General features: G+C 37.6%; 1 protein-coding gene across 1 annotated transcript in view; it reads left to right on the forward strand.

The window, feature by feature from the left end:
- Mthfd2l (methylenetetrahydrofolate dehydrogenase (NADP+ dependent) 2 like) overlaps nt 1-15,705 on the forward strand; it is a 174,194-nt gene that overhangs the window by 644 nt on the left and 157,845 nt on the right. Inside the window, 1 exon segment of the mRNA XM_029568504.1 lies at nt 1,046-1,079. The gene's annotated coding sequence lies outside the window, so the exon portion shown is untranslated.

Consider the following 15,705-nt stretch of genomic DNA (forward strand, 5'->3'; position numbering starts at 1 on the left):
GCCCTCTTCTGATCTCCATGACCATTGCATGACACAGGTGCACTTACACACATGCAGGCAATACACTCATATAAATAAAGTAAAAATAATAAATGGAGTATTAAAAATCAAAATTTTGGTAGAACAAAATTCAGTACATAGCAAAGAAATTTGAATATATTTTATTTAGTTATCAGTCATTTTGAAAATGTTTTCTTGTCTGTCATCACTAGAACATTAACAGAAAGCCCCAGGGCAGTGCTCAATCAATTCTGCTCCTTACTATGGAGCAGGTACAGGGTGAACAAGTAACATCAGAGTGTAGCTACTGAGGTCAGGGACTGGAAGGATGAATTTCATGCATCACTGAGGTATTGCTTTTTTCCATTTTCAATCTGAAGAACTGTGGAAATAATGAAAAGATAGCCTAATTATTCATGAAACCAACATTAGAATGATAGTAAACTTCAACTTCCTACAGTCTGTGATGCTTCTGTAATTCATGCAATCTAAAATTTTAATGGGACCAGTGAAATGGCTCAGTGGGTAAAGATAATTTTGCCAAACCTGACAACCTGAGTCAATTCCCAGAGCCCACAAGGTAGAAGAAAACCAGCAGGTGTCCTCTGACCTCTACATCATGGAGGCATCATGGTTCACATGTGCATGTGTATGCAGTTAGTTTTCTAGTAACACACACACACACACACACACACATGATATTTAATGCCCACCTTATAATTTAAAATAGCTGATATAATGATTATAAAGCTTTTTTCAAAACGTGGATGATGAAAAAACATTACTTTCTGCTTGGCTGCTTTCCATTCTGTTTGATGCAGATCCCAACTATCTAAAAAGAAATACTATTTTTAATAGTTTCATTTTAAAGATAGCACTAATCAAATTAGCATAAGGTGATGTTTTTGACATTCTCTTGGCACTGAATGCCATGTCTGAAGGTGAGGTTGGATATAAGATTGAGACACCTGTGGACTGGCAAGTCCAGGTGGGGAGGAATTCCGACAGTGTGTTGATGCTTATTGGTGTCTCTTTTTTCTTCTAGGACCAGCAGAGAGAAGAGATTCCATCTTCCAGAGGTCTCCACTATCTGCCTCCCCACTCAGTTGTCTTTATAAAATCCATAGTGACACAGTGGGTGTCTAACCCCTCTTAGTGATTGTTACTTAAATTTAACATAATTTCTATTGACATGAAATTTTATTAGTTTATTTTTATTGAAAACTAACTTTGATTTTGTAAACTCCCCAGTCAAATTAACAAATTTATCACATTTCTGAACTATTTATATTCTTAAATGGAAAAATATTATTTTTTCATATTTCTTGACTAAGTAGATACCTATGATAATAGAACATATTGAGTATTGCTAACGGTGCAATTTTTTTAATAAGTTGAATTTCCAGAAATAATACTTGATGGAATTTGGAAATTACTATAATCTCATCATGTGCTGTTTATTTTTCAGTGATTTTTTCCTTTAAAATTCATAATGAATTTTCCCGGTTTATCTATAGACATATTAATTGAGGGAAATTAATGCATATGCCCTTCTATTGTTTCAGCTTCTTATTTTTTGAAATTCTTGGTGGTTAAATTTTTCCCTCTTTGTGGTGCTACTGTGTGAGGAATTACAAATGAGAATGGTCCTGGTTTATAAACATTGCATCAGTTTGGTCTGGTACTTTTGTGTACGTGTGTGGAACCTAGCAGTTGCCTGTCGTGTTTGGGCTGGCAAGTTGTAAGCCTTGTACACTGTTAATGCCAGGCTCAAAGCAGATGTTCAGATAACCTACAACACAGGTGCTTCGTCAAATCTTTTTGCCATCATTCTGCTGAACCATTCATTTCAGTAGCTAAGTGGGAAGCCCATGCATTTGTTCTCTGCTCATCCTGTGGCTGCTCAAATCATAAACTTGTCCTCTGTCCTCACAATGCTGCTGTTCTTTTGAGCATCTATAAAATGTTTCACCTGCCTGTAGATTTTCATGCAGCTTCACCTTTCCGTGTGTTTCACTGCCAGTAGCTTCATCATTTTTCTGCTACGCCAGCATTTTTAAAAGCCTACCTTTTTTTTTGGAGTTAATAAGATATTAGCTTATATTGTTAAATATTAATGTCTTTTATGTAGGTGATTTTGTAACACAATGAAGGCAAATCTTAGCATAACACTGCTAAAGTCTTCTGATTCTCCCCTCTAGATCTTTGTCAGTATTGCCTTTTCTGCAGAGAGTTATTCTTCTGTTTAAAGATGTTTTATCCTTGGGGCTGGAGAGATGGCTCATCGGTTAAGAACACTGGTTGTTCTTGCAGAAGACCTGGGTTCAAATCCCAACACCCGCATGGGAGCTAACAACTGTCCATAACTCCAGTCCCAGGGAATCCGACAGCCTTTTCTGAACTCCACGAGCATTGCACGACACAGGTGCACTTACCTACATGTAGGCAATACACACATACACATAAAATAAAAAAAATAAATTGAAAAAAAGACTTTTTATCCTTGGAGCTTGAAGGACCTAGACTCCAGTTGGAACTATTACAAAATATGATTTTATATAGAGTGATTTCAACCAAGATAAAGTCATAAAGGCTAGCAATGGATTTTCTCAAAATTATATTGGTTTGTTAGCAAAATGATCATATGGTTTTGTATTTTACTGAACTAAATTATCTGGCTACAATTTTCTTTCCTAAGCAGTTCTAACATGATTTTTCTTTTAGAAGCTAAACATTTCATTGTTTGGTGTCTCACATTTTAATTTTGCCTTTCCATCTGTGTCCCAAATATATATCTCAGAGATAATATTTGAATGTTCATTTTCAAAATCAAGTTTTCTGACTAGTGTTACATTGTGGGCCTGTCCCTTTAAGACGCTGGTCTCTCTAAGAGGCCAGATTCCACAGCCTGAAGAAATCAGGCCAAGGCCCTGCAATGCTGTCCCTGGGTCACAGAGTTAAGAAGCCACACTGTGCTGTAATTGTACAGGTCCTAATTTATGGAATGACCAGTGCCTGGCTTCTCCTTGCTCCTTGTCACATAGGCTATCCCAGGCTAAATCCAGGGATATGGAGCTTCCTGCCATCTCCTGACAGGCTGTAAATGTCAGATATTTTCCTTTGGGGATTTTTCTGAAGGCTCTCTTGTAAACCTCCCCTCCCTTATCCTCCTGTCCATGAGGACTCTCTCACTTTATGCAGTCCATCTCAACAAAGCTGCTTTCCAAAAAAGGAGCCCTGTTCATGTTTGATATAATGTACTGTCCCTTTAAAAAAATTATATATATATATATATATATATATATATATATATATATATATATATATATATATACATTTTTCTAAGGTGGTCTTTTTTCCTTTCTTTCCTTCCTTCCTCCCTCCCTCCCTCCCTCTCTCTCTCTCTCTCTTTCTTTCTTTCTTTCTTTCTTTCTTTCTTCTTTCTTTCCCTATGGTGTTGGATATTGAACCTAAGGCCTTGGGAATGCTAGGCAAGGGCTCTACCAGAGAGCTATACCCTAGGCCTACAAAACATGCTTTCTAAAACTCTAAATATAATCAGATTTATTCCTGTTTTTGAAAACTACTTGCCTCTCAGGAGGGCACTTGTTCAGAAGGTAACAAAATAATCTGTTTTGTACTAGCTGCATTTTGTTTTTAATAATAAAGATTCCTTCCTGGTTTGATGGAAAGATGTGCTGAGAGGACTTTCAGGTGAAATATCTTCTCATAACACCTGCAGTAGGGGAAGGTGAGATAGCAGGTCCAACAAAGCCTTGTTCCTTTTTTATTTTATTTATTTTATTTTTGTATGTGTATGAATGTTTTGCCTACATATATGTATGTGTACTACATACATTAAATATCTGCAGAGGCCAGAAGAGGGCATTAGTTCCCCTGGAACTGGAGTTACGGATGGTTGTTAGCCATCATGTGGGTGCTGGGAACCAAACCCAGGCCCTCTGCAAGAGCAGCCAGTGCTCTGTTAACTGCTGAGCCATCTCTCCAGCCCAGACTCATCCCTTTTTAATGCTCTCCATAGAATCATGGCTCCTGTGGTTTTCAGAACCTTTCTTCTAGTAAAGTTTATTTCTGAAGGGCAGTTTTGTGTCAATAGATTAAAAAAGGGCTTAATATTAAAACCACATCTTAGTGATCTTAGAATTACATTATTTTTTTTTCCCAGAGAGTCTTATATAGCCCAGGATGGCCTGGAGCTCCCCATGCAGCTGAGGATGACCTTGAATTCCTGATCTTCCTGCCTTGCCAGGAGGCCCTGTACCAATTTCTTTAACGACATGGATCTTTGCTTTTTAAATGCTTGAAATTATGTTAATATCCTAATGGTATGATTAAAAACTACAGAAAAAAGAAACTAAAACATGAAATAATCTTCAAAGAGTCACAAGTAGCTTAATGAAGGTTTAAAAAATAATTTACTGTAGAAATGATTAAATTGTTGGCAAAAATTTAAGGAAATAAGAGCTTGGGTGAAATTTGAAATGGGATAAATTGAAGGGCCATTTAGTAACTAATGAGACTTTCTATGAAGAAATGCAGTTTTGAATTCAAGAAAATACCACCTTACATGATAGAAAACTTCATGGTTGGAAGGGAACATAATCCAAGCCTACATGAATAGTGTCAAAGTTCTCAGGGCTGGATACATCCAAGAAAGCCTGTAGCTATTCTGCTATTAATATCACAACAGAAGCATTTTCTATGGTACTATTTTTTTGTTATATAATTTGTTAACATTTCAGTTGTCCATAACTGACTTGGCTGGCTTGCCATTTTTAAGGGCATAGTTCTTGAGAATTGTAAAATAATGTGCTTTCAGATTCAAGTCATGTTCTAGTCAGCATTATATCAACCAAGTTTGTTTAAAATTATATCAAATCTAGTAGATTTCCATGATTGTGATCATTAATGATTGTGCTTTGATAGTCAAAATTCTAAAGTGAGTGTGTGTGTGTGTCTGTGTGTGTGTGTGTGTGTGTGTGTGTGTTTGTGTTTGTATCCATCTCCCTTTGGGCTGTGTTTAGCCTTACAACGAATGTCATTGTGCTTTTAAGTAACCCAGAAAAATCTTTGCTAATCTCTAAGGAGCTCTTCCTCGGTGTTAAGCAATTTGCTGACTTTATTTTCATATGCTTTGTAATCCTCAGAAAAACTGGATGAAATAGATGTCATTGTTATTCCCAATTTATAGACTGGGGAATTGAGGCTTAGGGAAATCAAACAACTTGTCTTAAGTTGACATAACAAATAACTGATGAAGGGAAGGTCTGAACCTGCCCGTTTTCTGGACTCTTTGTCTACAAGCAATTTCAGCTGTTATCTTCTTTTTGCTTTCTTTCACTTTAAGATCATAGTTAATCATTTTGGGCTTTTGTCAGAAGATCCAGCCACAACCCCTATCTCTTCTTAATGCTCCTCATTTGATCATGGCTTCTGTGTCTCAAAGACCAGTCTCTTGATAAGCTTGTTCCTGAAAGGTCAACTCCTTTCCTGACCCAACCTACCTGTCAATCATCTTCTCTTACATACTTGAGTTACGCTATGAGACACAAAGTAATTTAAATGAATTTGTGGAGAACTTAGAACTGCTTACAATAATGGACTTTTTCATCTTTATAGATCCTAAAGCAGTTCATTGATGCTCTAATTAAAAATACAAATAAAATGTATTTGAAACAGGTATTTCAGGGACTTGCTGGTATTTTACTATTTGTGAAGGAATATGTTGGTACACAAAGGATGATTTTTTTTTTTTTGGTGTTTAGTTCTCAGTTGTGGCTTATTTCATGCTTTACTTAGTTCTCGTATCCATAGATTAGGAAGATTATAGCTTTCTGAAAAATAAAACAAGCTCATAGAAAGAATGCTAATATAGATGACTTTCTATTTTCATATTGATCCAGGTTATATGATGTGTTTCCATCTATTATTTAATAGAAACTAGTAGATAGAGCCATTTTTGTAAACTGGACAGTCAACTCAGCCAAATCCTATTATGTAAGATCAACAGAGAGTGTTGCCATTATATAGATGAGGAATTGGTATGTCTTTGGAAGAAGTTAAGTAGTTTGCCTAACCTCATTATGGCTCTAATGCAGACCAGGCTTACACTCAAGACTTCTGGTTTCATTTGAGTAATTTTTACTGCATGGTAATACACAAACCCTCCCCTTTGCCTTCTGCAGTAAGCTCACTGCTTACTAATGAAGTCTCATTTAATGGATAGCCCAGCAGCAATGGACAAAGAGAAGATGAGGAGAGCCCTGGCCCTGCCCTCCTTGGTAACTGATTACCATATTTCTGTCATTTCAGGAAATAGCCTCTGGACAAACAGTTGTAGATCTGTTGTGACTGCAGTATCTAAGGTCTTAAGTTAACCATGCCTTCGATGTACATTAGTGACCACATGATTTTTGAGCAAATTTACATATTTTTGAGAATAAAAGGATATTAAAATATTGAAAATTATACATGAGGAATATTTATTGTCTTAGAAACATAGAACCTATAAAATAGTATCTTCAAAGTAGTTTCAAAAATAATATTTTAAAAGATAATTTATATTCTTATACATGAAAATATACCTTTTGTATAAATTTTGGAAGGCTTAAATTCTAATAAAGCTGAATAATTATTTAGTATTACAGTTTTGAATCACTTTCTTAACCATGTCTTACTTTAACATTAGTATTAATAAAAGTCAATATGCCCTTATGCTTAATTTTAAATTTAAATTCCTTGCAATGTTCTTAGAAGTTTTGACTTTAACTGTTTTCTTTTAACAATAGTAGTAATATTGGTCTAAAATATATTTATGTATTATTAATGTATTATGTACATTTGCAAAAAAAAACCCGTTAAGCCTAGCACAAACTACTAGATGGAATAGTCTCAGTTTTGGTTTTTCATATGAAAATGTCAGGATATTTTAGCCTATATAAATTCACAGTCTCCTTTTGGAGTGTCTTTCTTTGACAAATACCTAGGATAAAATTCATCAAATAAGTAATTCTGTTTATGATTTTAGTACTTCATTTCCCTATTTAGATATAATGTTTTCTCAACTGTATTTCCTTATATTACAAAATATAGACTTATTGGATGAAAAATAAGAGCTCATTCAATATTTTCTCAGAAATTGAAGCATTTAAAATTGGGATGACAGTAGTCTCCAATTATCCACTTTACTTTGCATGATTTTGTTAACTTGAAAATATTAAATGAAAAATTCCAGAATAAAACAATTCATAAGTGTTAAATAGCATGCTGTTCTGAACAGTATGATGAAGTCTTATGCCCTCATTCTTAACTCCACTCTAGATGTGAACCATCCCTCCGTTCAGAGTACTCATGCTGCAGGTGCTAACTGCACGTTAGTCATTTAGTAGTTGTCTCAATTATAAGTCATGGTATGGAAGTGCTTATATTCAAATAATTTAGAGGGTGTGGTGTCCTTTGTGGTTTCAGTATCTGCTGGAGGGTGGGTGGGCTGCTGTGCAGGTGTGTACGTTTGTTTACAAGAGTGCTGTAAACAAAGTAGGTACCAGAAAGTGGTTGACTTCAAACAAGAGAAATGGGTCCTTAACACTCCTGGGGGCTAGGAGTTGGCCATTAAGCTGCATGTAGTGCATGCTTCCCTCCTGTGTCTAGATTTTACCAGTAGATCTTGCTGTTGTTCAGGTTGTATTTGCATTACCCCAGTCTTTGCCTCTGTTACCATTGGCTGCCTTCTGTATTTCACCTGATGTCCAGGGTATGCCTGTCTTTTCTTGAAAGAATAGTAATCATATTAAAATAAAGCTCTGCTGTATTTTGATGTGGTGTTACATGTTATTTATATATGCAAAGGTTTTCCAAACACAGTCAGATGGTTAATTTCCCAGGTACCAGAATTGAGGAGTTGAACATCTTTTTTTGGGAGGATACAAATTAATAGAATTTCAAAATAACTTGTACATTGTTTATCATTTAATTAGTTTAGTACTTTGGTTTTTTGAAGGGATTAGTTTCTGTTAGTAAGCTTATCTTTCATTGATTACAATTTGCTTCAAAGCCAAATGTACTTTCTCCTCTTTATAGTCTATTTGTTGAATATTTTGATTAACAATTTCCAACCAATTTTAAGCAAAATGGAAAATTCCATGTATTATAGGCTCATTTATAAAATAAGTTTTCAAATTCTTATTACTTTTAAAATCTGGTTGTAGGCAGCAAAGAATGGAGAGTGATTATTCTATGATAAAATATTTTGTATTAAGCATTACTAGAAGTCGATGTGAGGCAAGTACCCATAGTACTTTAGGCTTGCCTTGGTCTACAGGCTGGCACACATTCCTCCAGGCTTCATGGGGTCTTCCCCAGTGCCAGAATGACCCTTGGTGCCACAAACACCAGATCAGCCCCTAGTAGACCCAGCTCTAGAACCACTTCAGTCTCCGGGCAGCATCTACAGACCTCAGCTACAATTTATTCCACAGATCTGGGCCTCAGATTAGTACTATGATCTTTGATCTGAGGATCTGCAGACAAGCCCCAAACACCAGACTTACCACAATAAACACTAGCATCAACCAACCCCTATAGAATCAATTCCAAGCTTATCTCTCTACAGACTGTACCCCAATTAGATTTAAAACTCATCCCAGTGCCATATTGACTCAGATAGATTTGGCCTTCAGGACTTCTGTGGACTCAGGCTCTGGATCTGCCTCCATAGATCCATGCTCCAGATCTGCCTGATGTCTTTACTGATGACCACTACCAAATTTGAAGAAAACCAACACTTTAAATGATTTCCCCCCCAAAAAAAATAGAAGAGGAAGAAATAGCTTCAAATTTATTTTATGAGGCCAACATTATCCTGATAGGACAACCAAGTAAGAACAGCACAAGAGAACAGGCCAGTGCCCTTGATGAACACAGAGGCAAAAGTAGCAAAATAGTAGTGAGCAAGTCAACCACTTAGTAAAAGGATTGTACACCTTTTTCAACTGGGATTTATGTCTGGGATGCAAAGATAGTTGCATCTTAGCTAAGCAAATAAATACAAATGATAACCCACATTAATAGACTGAAGGCCCCAAATCATACGATCATCTCAGTGATATAGACAAACCAGTTTGAAAAAAACTCAGTGTTCATTCATGATATAAAGTCAGCAAAATTTGTGTAGAAAACATGTAGACCAAAAAAACTAACATTTTAAATATGTTCATAGCTAATACCATACTTGGTGTTGAAAAAGTGAAAGCTTTTCTGGTAAAATCAGAAAAGCAAGGATATCCATTCTTTCCCCTTCTATTTAATATGGTATTAGAAATCTAGGCCAGAGCTATTAGGCAAGTGAATGAATAAAACACACCCAAATCAGAAAGGAAGAACGATTCTCTCTTTTGTGTGTATATGACCTGGACTTACAGGTAAAAATTTCCACGGCTGGGCGTGGTGGTGCACGCCTTTAATCCCAGCACTTGGGAGGCAGAGGCAGGCGGATCTCTTGAGTTTGAGGCCAACCTGGTCTCCATAGTGAATCCAGGACAGCTGGGGCTACAGGGAAACCCTGTCTTGAAAAGACCAAAACAAAAAAAAAATTTCCAGAAACTCTGCCCCAAACCTATAAATGAATTCAACCTATAAATGAATTCAGTAAATGTATGGCATACAAAGCCAGCATGCAGAAATCAATCGCATTTCTAGATACTGATAATGAGCTGCCAAAGCAGGAAAACTTCCTCAATTGTAGCAGCACAGAAATTTAACCAACTTTGGACTGGAGAGATGGCTCAGACAGTAAGATCAGTTACTGTTCCTCCAGAGGACCCAGTTTGATTGCCAGCACCTACATGGTGGCTAACACCTTTCCATGACTCCAGTTCAAGTTAATCCAACACCCTTTTCTGGCCTCTGTGAGTGCCATGCATGCATTTACATACATGTAGGCAAAATACTTAGACACATAAAATGAAAATGAAATCCTTTAATGTACTTAGAAATAAATTTAAACCAAGGAGGCAAAAGATCTGTATACTGATGTCTTGAAATACTGGCAAAACGAATTGGAAAAGTCAAACAAGTGGGAAAATAGCTCATGTTCATGGATTGGAAAATTATTAAAATGTCCATATTATCTGAAATTATCTACTGAGTCAATATTAGTCCTACCAAAATTCTAAGGGCAACTTTCTGGGAAGTAGAAATTCTTAAAATTCAAATAAGATCATAAAAGACCCTGAACAGTGAACAATCAAAACAGTCTTGACAATAAGAACAAAGATGGAAGTGTAACGTGGCATAATCTTGAAATACAATACTAATCTGTAGTCATCAAAGCTGAATGATAGTAACATAAACAGGTATATAGATCAACGGAACTGAATAAAGAACCCTGACACAATATAGTCAGTTGATCTTTGCAAAGACAATCCATACAGAGAAAGAATGCATGCAAAAGTGGAAAGAAATAAGTGGTTAGGGGCAATGACTTTGACACACAAGAGGATGAAATTAGACTTGCACCCTAAACAAAAATTATCATCACTTAGTGGATTAAAGACTTAAACATAGTATCTCAAATCATAAAACTGATAGAAGAAAAAACAAAAATATTTCTGACATTGTTTGGGGCAATGATTTTTTTAAATTTTATTATGTTTATTTTTATGTGTATGAGTGTACTGTCTGCATGTGTGTAAGTGCACCCATGCCCTGCAGTGCAGGCAGAGGTCAGAAGAGGGGGTCAGATTCCATGGAACTGGAGTTAGGGACAACCCATGTGGGTGCTGGTATTGAACCCTGGTCCTCTGCAAGAGCAATCAGTGCTCTTAACCACTGAGCTATCTCTCCAGCCCCAGCAATGATTTTTTTTTTTTTTGGCTTCTAAATAATAGACACCAAAAGCAAAATCAGGCAAATAATATTTCATCAAACTAAGAAGTTTACATGCAGCAAAGAAAACCACAAAGTGAAAACATACAGAATGGGAGAAAATGTTTTGTAAACTGTATTAGTTACTTTTACTTTTCTGTTGCTCTGATGAAACACCATAACCAAAAATACCATTAACCAAAAATGACTTGTGAAAGAATTTATTTTGGCTTACAGTTACAGAGGGATAAGAGTCTATCATGTTGGGGAGGTCTGGAAGAAGTGGCAGATTTGGTGGCTGGAGCACAAAGCTCAGAGCTCACATATTCAATGGCAAACATGAAGCAGAGAAAGTGAACCGGCATTGGGGCAAGACTCTCAAAGCCTGCCTCTTGTAGCACACTTCCTCTAGCAAGACTACACCACATACAGGTTCCATGGTCTCCCAAGAGCACTACCAGCTAGGGACCAAGTGTTCAAATACTTGAGCCTATGGGGGACATTTCTCATTGAAACCACACAAAAACCCTGTATCTACTCAGATGTTAATGTTCTAAATACATAAGGAATTCACTCAATAGCAAGTAAACAACACAATCTTAAAAATGGGCAAATGACTTGAATATACATTTCTCAGCGAAAACATAAGTATGGCCAATAAATATATGGAAAATTATTCAGTTCCATAAGTCATAGAACTATAAAAACAATTATAAATTTATATGGAAGCAAAAGACCCTGAGTAGCCAAAGCAGTTCTTATGTGAAAAAGGAATTCTGGAGGTATCTCAATACCTGCTCTCAAATTATATTACAGACCCATAATAAAAACAGCATAACACTGGCTCAAATAGATATATAGACCAATGAAATAAAAGAGTATATAAACCCACAGAGATAGCAATACCTAATTTTCAACAAAGATGCAAAAACACACACATTGGAGAAATGACAGTTCCCTTTCACATATGATGCTGAGGAATCTGGATTTCTACATGCAGAAGCATAAAAGTAGATCAATATTTCTCATCCTACACAAAAATCAAAATGGATCAAATACTTCAATATAAGACTAGAAACCTTGAAATTGCCAGAAGAAAAGCCTTTAAGATATATAGAGAGGCCAGGGCTTTCTGAAAAGGACTCTTAAGAGCAAAGGAACTGATCTGAAGAACTGACAAATGGGATCAAATGAAATCCAGAAGTTTCTGCACAGCACAGAAAACAATTACTATAGTGAAGAGACAGCCTACAGAATGAGAAAAGTCCTTGCCAGCTGTCCTTCAGAAAGGGATTAATAGCTGGCATATATAAACTTAAGCACAAAACTCCAATTGAGCTAGTGAATGCATTCATAAACTGAGTGGGCATGTCTCAACAGAAGCAATACAAGTGGCCAATAAATACTTAAAAATGTATTTAATATCCTTACCCATCAGGAAAATGAAAATTAAAACTGCCTTGAGATTCCATCACACCTCTGTCAGAATGATTATTAAGAAAACAAATGACAACAAATGCTGGTGAAGATGTGGGGAAAGAAGAATTCTCATAGACTGCTGGTGGGGATGTAAACTTGTGCAGCCACTATGGAGATCTGTGTGGAGGGTTCTTGGGAGTGTAAAAATTGAACTACTGGATGGTTTATCTGTAGATGAATACACATTTGAGGGACTACAAGGCACTATTCCACAGAGATATTTGCATATTCATGTTTGTTTCTGTATCATTCACAATAACTAGGAAATGGATCCAGCTTAGATGCCTATTAGATGAATGGATAAAGAAAATGTACATTTATCAGTGGAATTTTATTCAGCCATACATAATAATAATAAAATCATGATTTTGCAGGAAACCTGTTGAAACTAGAAAAGGGATCATTAGAGGGGAGGAAGCGGTCTTAAGGAAGGGAGGGGAGGAAGGAAGTAACATGAAAGGGGAGGGGGCCCTGTGTGGGGGAGGGGGGAAGCAGCATGGGAAGGATAGAGAGGGGGACAAATGACAACATACATAACTTATGTGTGAAAATGCCACAGCGACAACTAGTGCTTTGTATGCTAACTTAAAAAGTCATTAAAAATTCAAAATGGAGAAATGCAGGCCGACATTACGTGAAATACCTTTTAACTAACTGGATAAAATTAAAATGACAATATAAGAGTGAAAAGTGCCTAGTCTACAAAAGTAGTAGTAATGTTATATGGATTTCAAATACTGTAAAAAGATAAGAACAGGGTGGTATGGGAGGTCCTCCCCCCAATGCACAGCTTCCCCTCAATACAGAGGCTTCTAGCTTATGTCCTGAGTTAAGTGTTGGATGGACTTTCTGGGAAAATGGGAGAAGTGGGGAATAGAAGAGCATTTCAGGCAGAGGACATAGTACAAAGACTCAGAAATCAGAGCATTCATTGCTGGTGATATGGGATGTGTCAGAGAGGTAGTTTTAGACTTGGTCAGCATAGTATTCTTTATCAGAGGCTGAAGGAGTTATGCACAAGCTTGTATGCCAAAGGGAATTTGGACTTGAGTTCAAAATTCCCCTTTTCTAGTTTTCAATACCAAAAAAATGTTTAGGTTCTGTGCTTCCTCTCACACCCTACATCCAATGTCAGTAAATGCCATTGGCTCCTCCTTTAAACTAAGTTTAGTCCGATTGCTTTACATTCTCACTGCTATGGTGTACGTGCTGCTTAAGCTGTCATCTGTTGTCTTGGATACCACCCTGGCCCCTCAGCTGGTATTTTCTTCTCTCATTACCATAGAATCTATCCTCTGCATTTTCAGATGTCAGTTTTTAAAGTGAAGTTAGGTCATGTTGCTCCAGTATGATTTCTCAGAGAAGTGACACTTTAACTCAATACAAAATAATTCTTCACTTCAGATTTGTGGTTTTCCTCCATTATCACACATGAAGTATTAACATGAAAGTGGCCAATTTGTGTGTTTCATAATTATTTGTATTCCAAGTGTCTAAAATAGTGCCCAACACAGGGAAGACTTTCAATATGCATTTGTTAAGTGAATAAGCAATGAGTTTGAAATGAGGAGTTTTAACCACAGAAATGACAAATTTGGAAAAACTATTCTGGTTGCAGTGTAGAAAATGGGATCAGGATTTGAGGCAAGTTCCTTTGGGAGCCTGAATTCTGTTGCCGAAATTTTCCATTGTTGCTGATATTTAACCTAGGTTAGCTTTTCAATGATATTAGTGTGGGAAAATCTAATTTGTGTGTGTGCAAGAAACTATGAGCCCGTGTCTGTTCCCTAACTCTCCAAGCATGTATACTGACATATGCGTTTCTGTCATTGGGCTTCTAATACCAGGTTGCTTCGTTCAACCTCTTCTTGTATCTCCCACAGAAGTAGCTTATTGGGGCTTTGCAGTGACCAAGAAAACCAATTGAAAGGGCCTATTACTACTGAAAATGCTTAGAGTTGCAATTCTCAGTTTATCTACAGATACAAACTAGGATATATATCATTTCAGCCATAATTGGCAAGCTAATTTAGTGACTCGTTGCTATAATGCAAAGTGAGTCAGCCATTCCACATTCTCAGACCCAATATACAGTGTTCAGTCAAATTTAATCTGTATACAATTTGTCTCTTTGGATGCCAAGAATCAGTTTATGCCTTTATTATCTCTAACATTTTCAAGCTCACATGTCCTTGTAATGTCTAGGTCATAGTTAGCTGGTTAAGTTCAGAGACTGCCAGCTTCACAATAGCTTATGGACAAATTACTATGTTTAACAGAGGCCCAATTAATAGTGGCACCTACAATATGATGCTTACATGCTATGCAATGCAGGAAAGATTAGGTGGCTTGCATTTGCATTTGCTTACTCTGAGAGAGAATTCTAGTTTATTAGCAGATAATTGCTTTCTATAATAGTGTTCTACCCTAACTGAATATTGCTGATTCAAATCAATTTGTGGAATGAGGTGTGCTGGAATTAGTTGTTTTATCTGCAACTCTTTGAATTTGTTAATATAGGAGGTCCTTGTCATCTTGGTATTAAAAGCCATTCAGTGGCTATGTATGTGTTTCCACAAGAGAGCTCTTGCCTAGTATGTGCAAACCTGCCCTCACTTCCATCTGCTTTCCTGGTTGTGCCCCGCCAGCCTCTTTCCTGGATGCCATGCTGGGGCTGACCTCTCAGCCTGGGACCACCACTGCTTCCTGATCCCTTGCATCCAGATGGACCCAGCTCCTTCTCGAGGTCCCCAGGAGCCCTCTGAGCCTGGTCCCACCCTCACCTCCCTCTGCTTCCCTGGGCCTGCACAACCCACCAGCCTCCCTCCTGGGTAAATCAATTGCACCCTCTTTGCCTTGACTCATTCACCTTCCCATCTCCCCAACCCCGTCTCTACTCCTAGCCTGGGTGATGCCCCATTCCTTGTCTTGGTGCCCCAGACACTGGGGCAACCACCACTGCTTCCTGATCCTATGCATCCAGACCAACCCAGTTCCTTCTTGAAGTCCCCAGGAGCCCTCTGGGCCTGGTCCTGCCCTCACCTCCCTCTGCTTCCCTGGGTTGCACAACTGGCCAGCTTCTTTCCTGGACACCAGGGCTGACCTCTCAGTTTCCTGATCCTTTGCATCCAGACCAACCCAGTTCCTCAGTGCAGTCCCCTTGGGGCCTCTTCCCAAACCTATATCCCTTTGCACCTCTGGGTGTCACAGCCACCAGCTGCCCTAGACCAGCATCTTTCCTGGGCCCTGCTCCCAGGACAGTCCAACCCCCAAATTCCTGAGGCCAAAATCTTTCCTGGTGGGATCCAGACCTTAGGAGAAAGCCTGAGAGCATCTGATCCT

Source organism: Nannospalax galili, unplaced genomic scaffold (assembly GCF_000622305.1).
Source record: "Nannospalax galili isolate Female #2095 unplaced genomic scaffold, S.galili_v1.0 scaffold800, whole genome shotgun sequence".
In the NCBI taxonomy this organism is placed as follows: Eukaryota; Metazoa; Chordata; class Mammalia; order Rodentia; family Spalacidae; genus Nannospalax; species Nannospalax galili.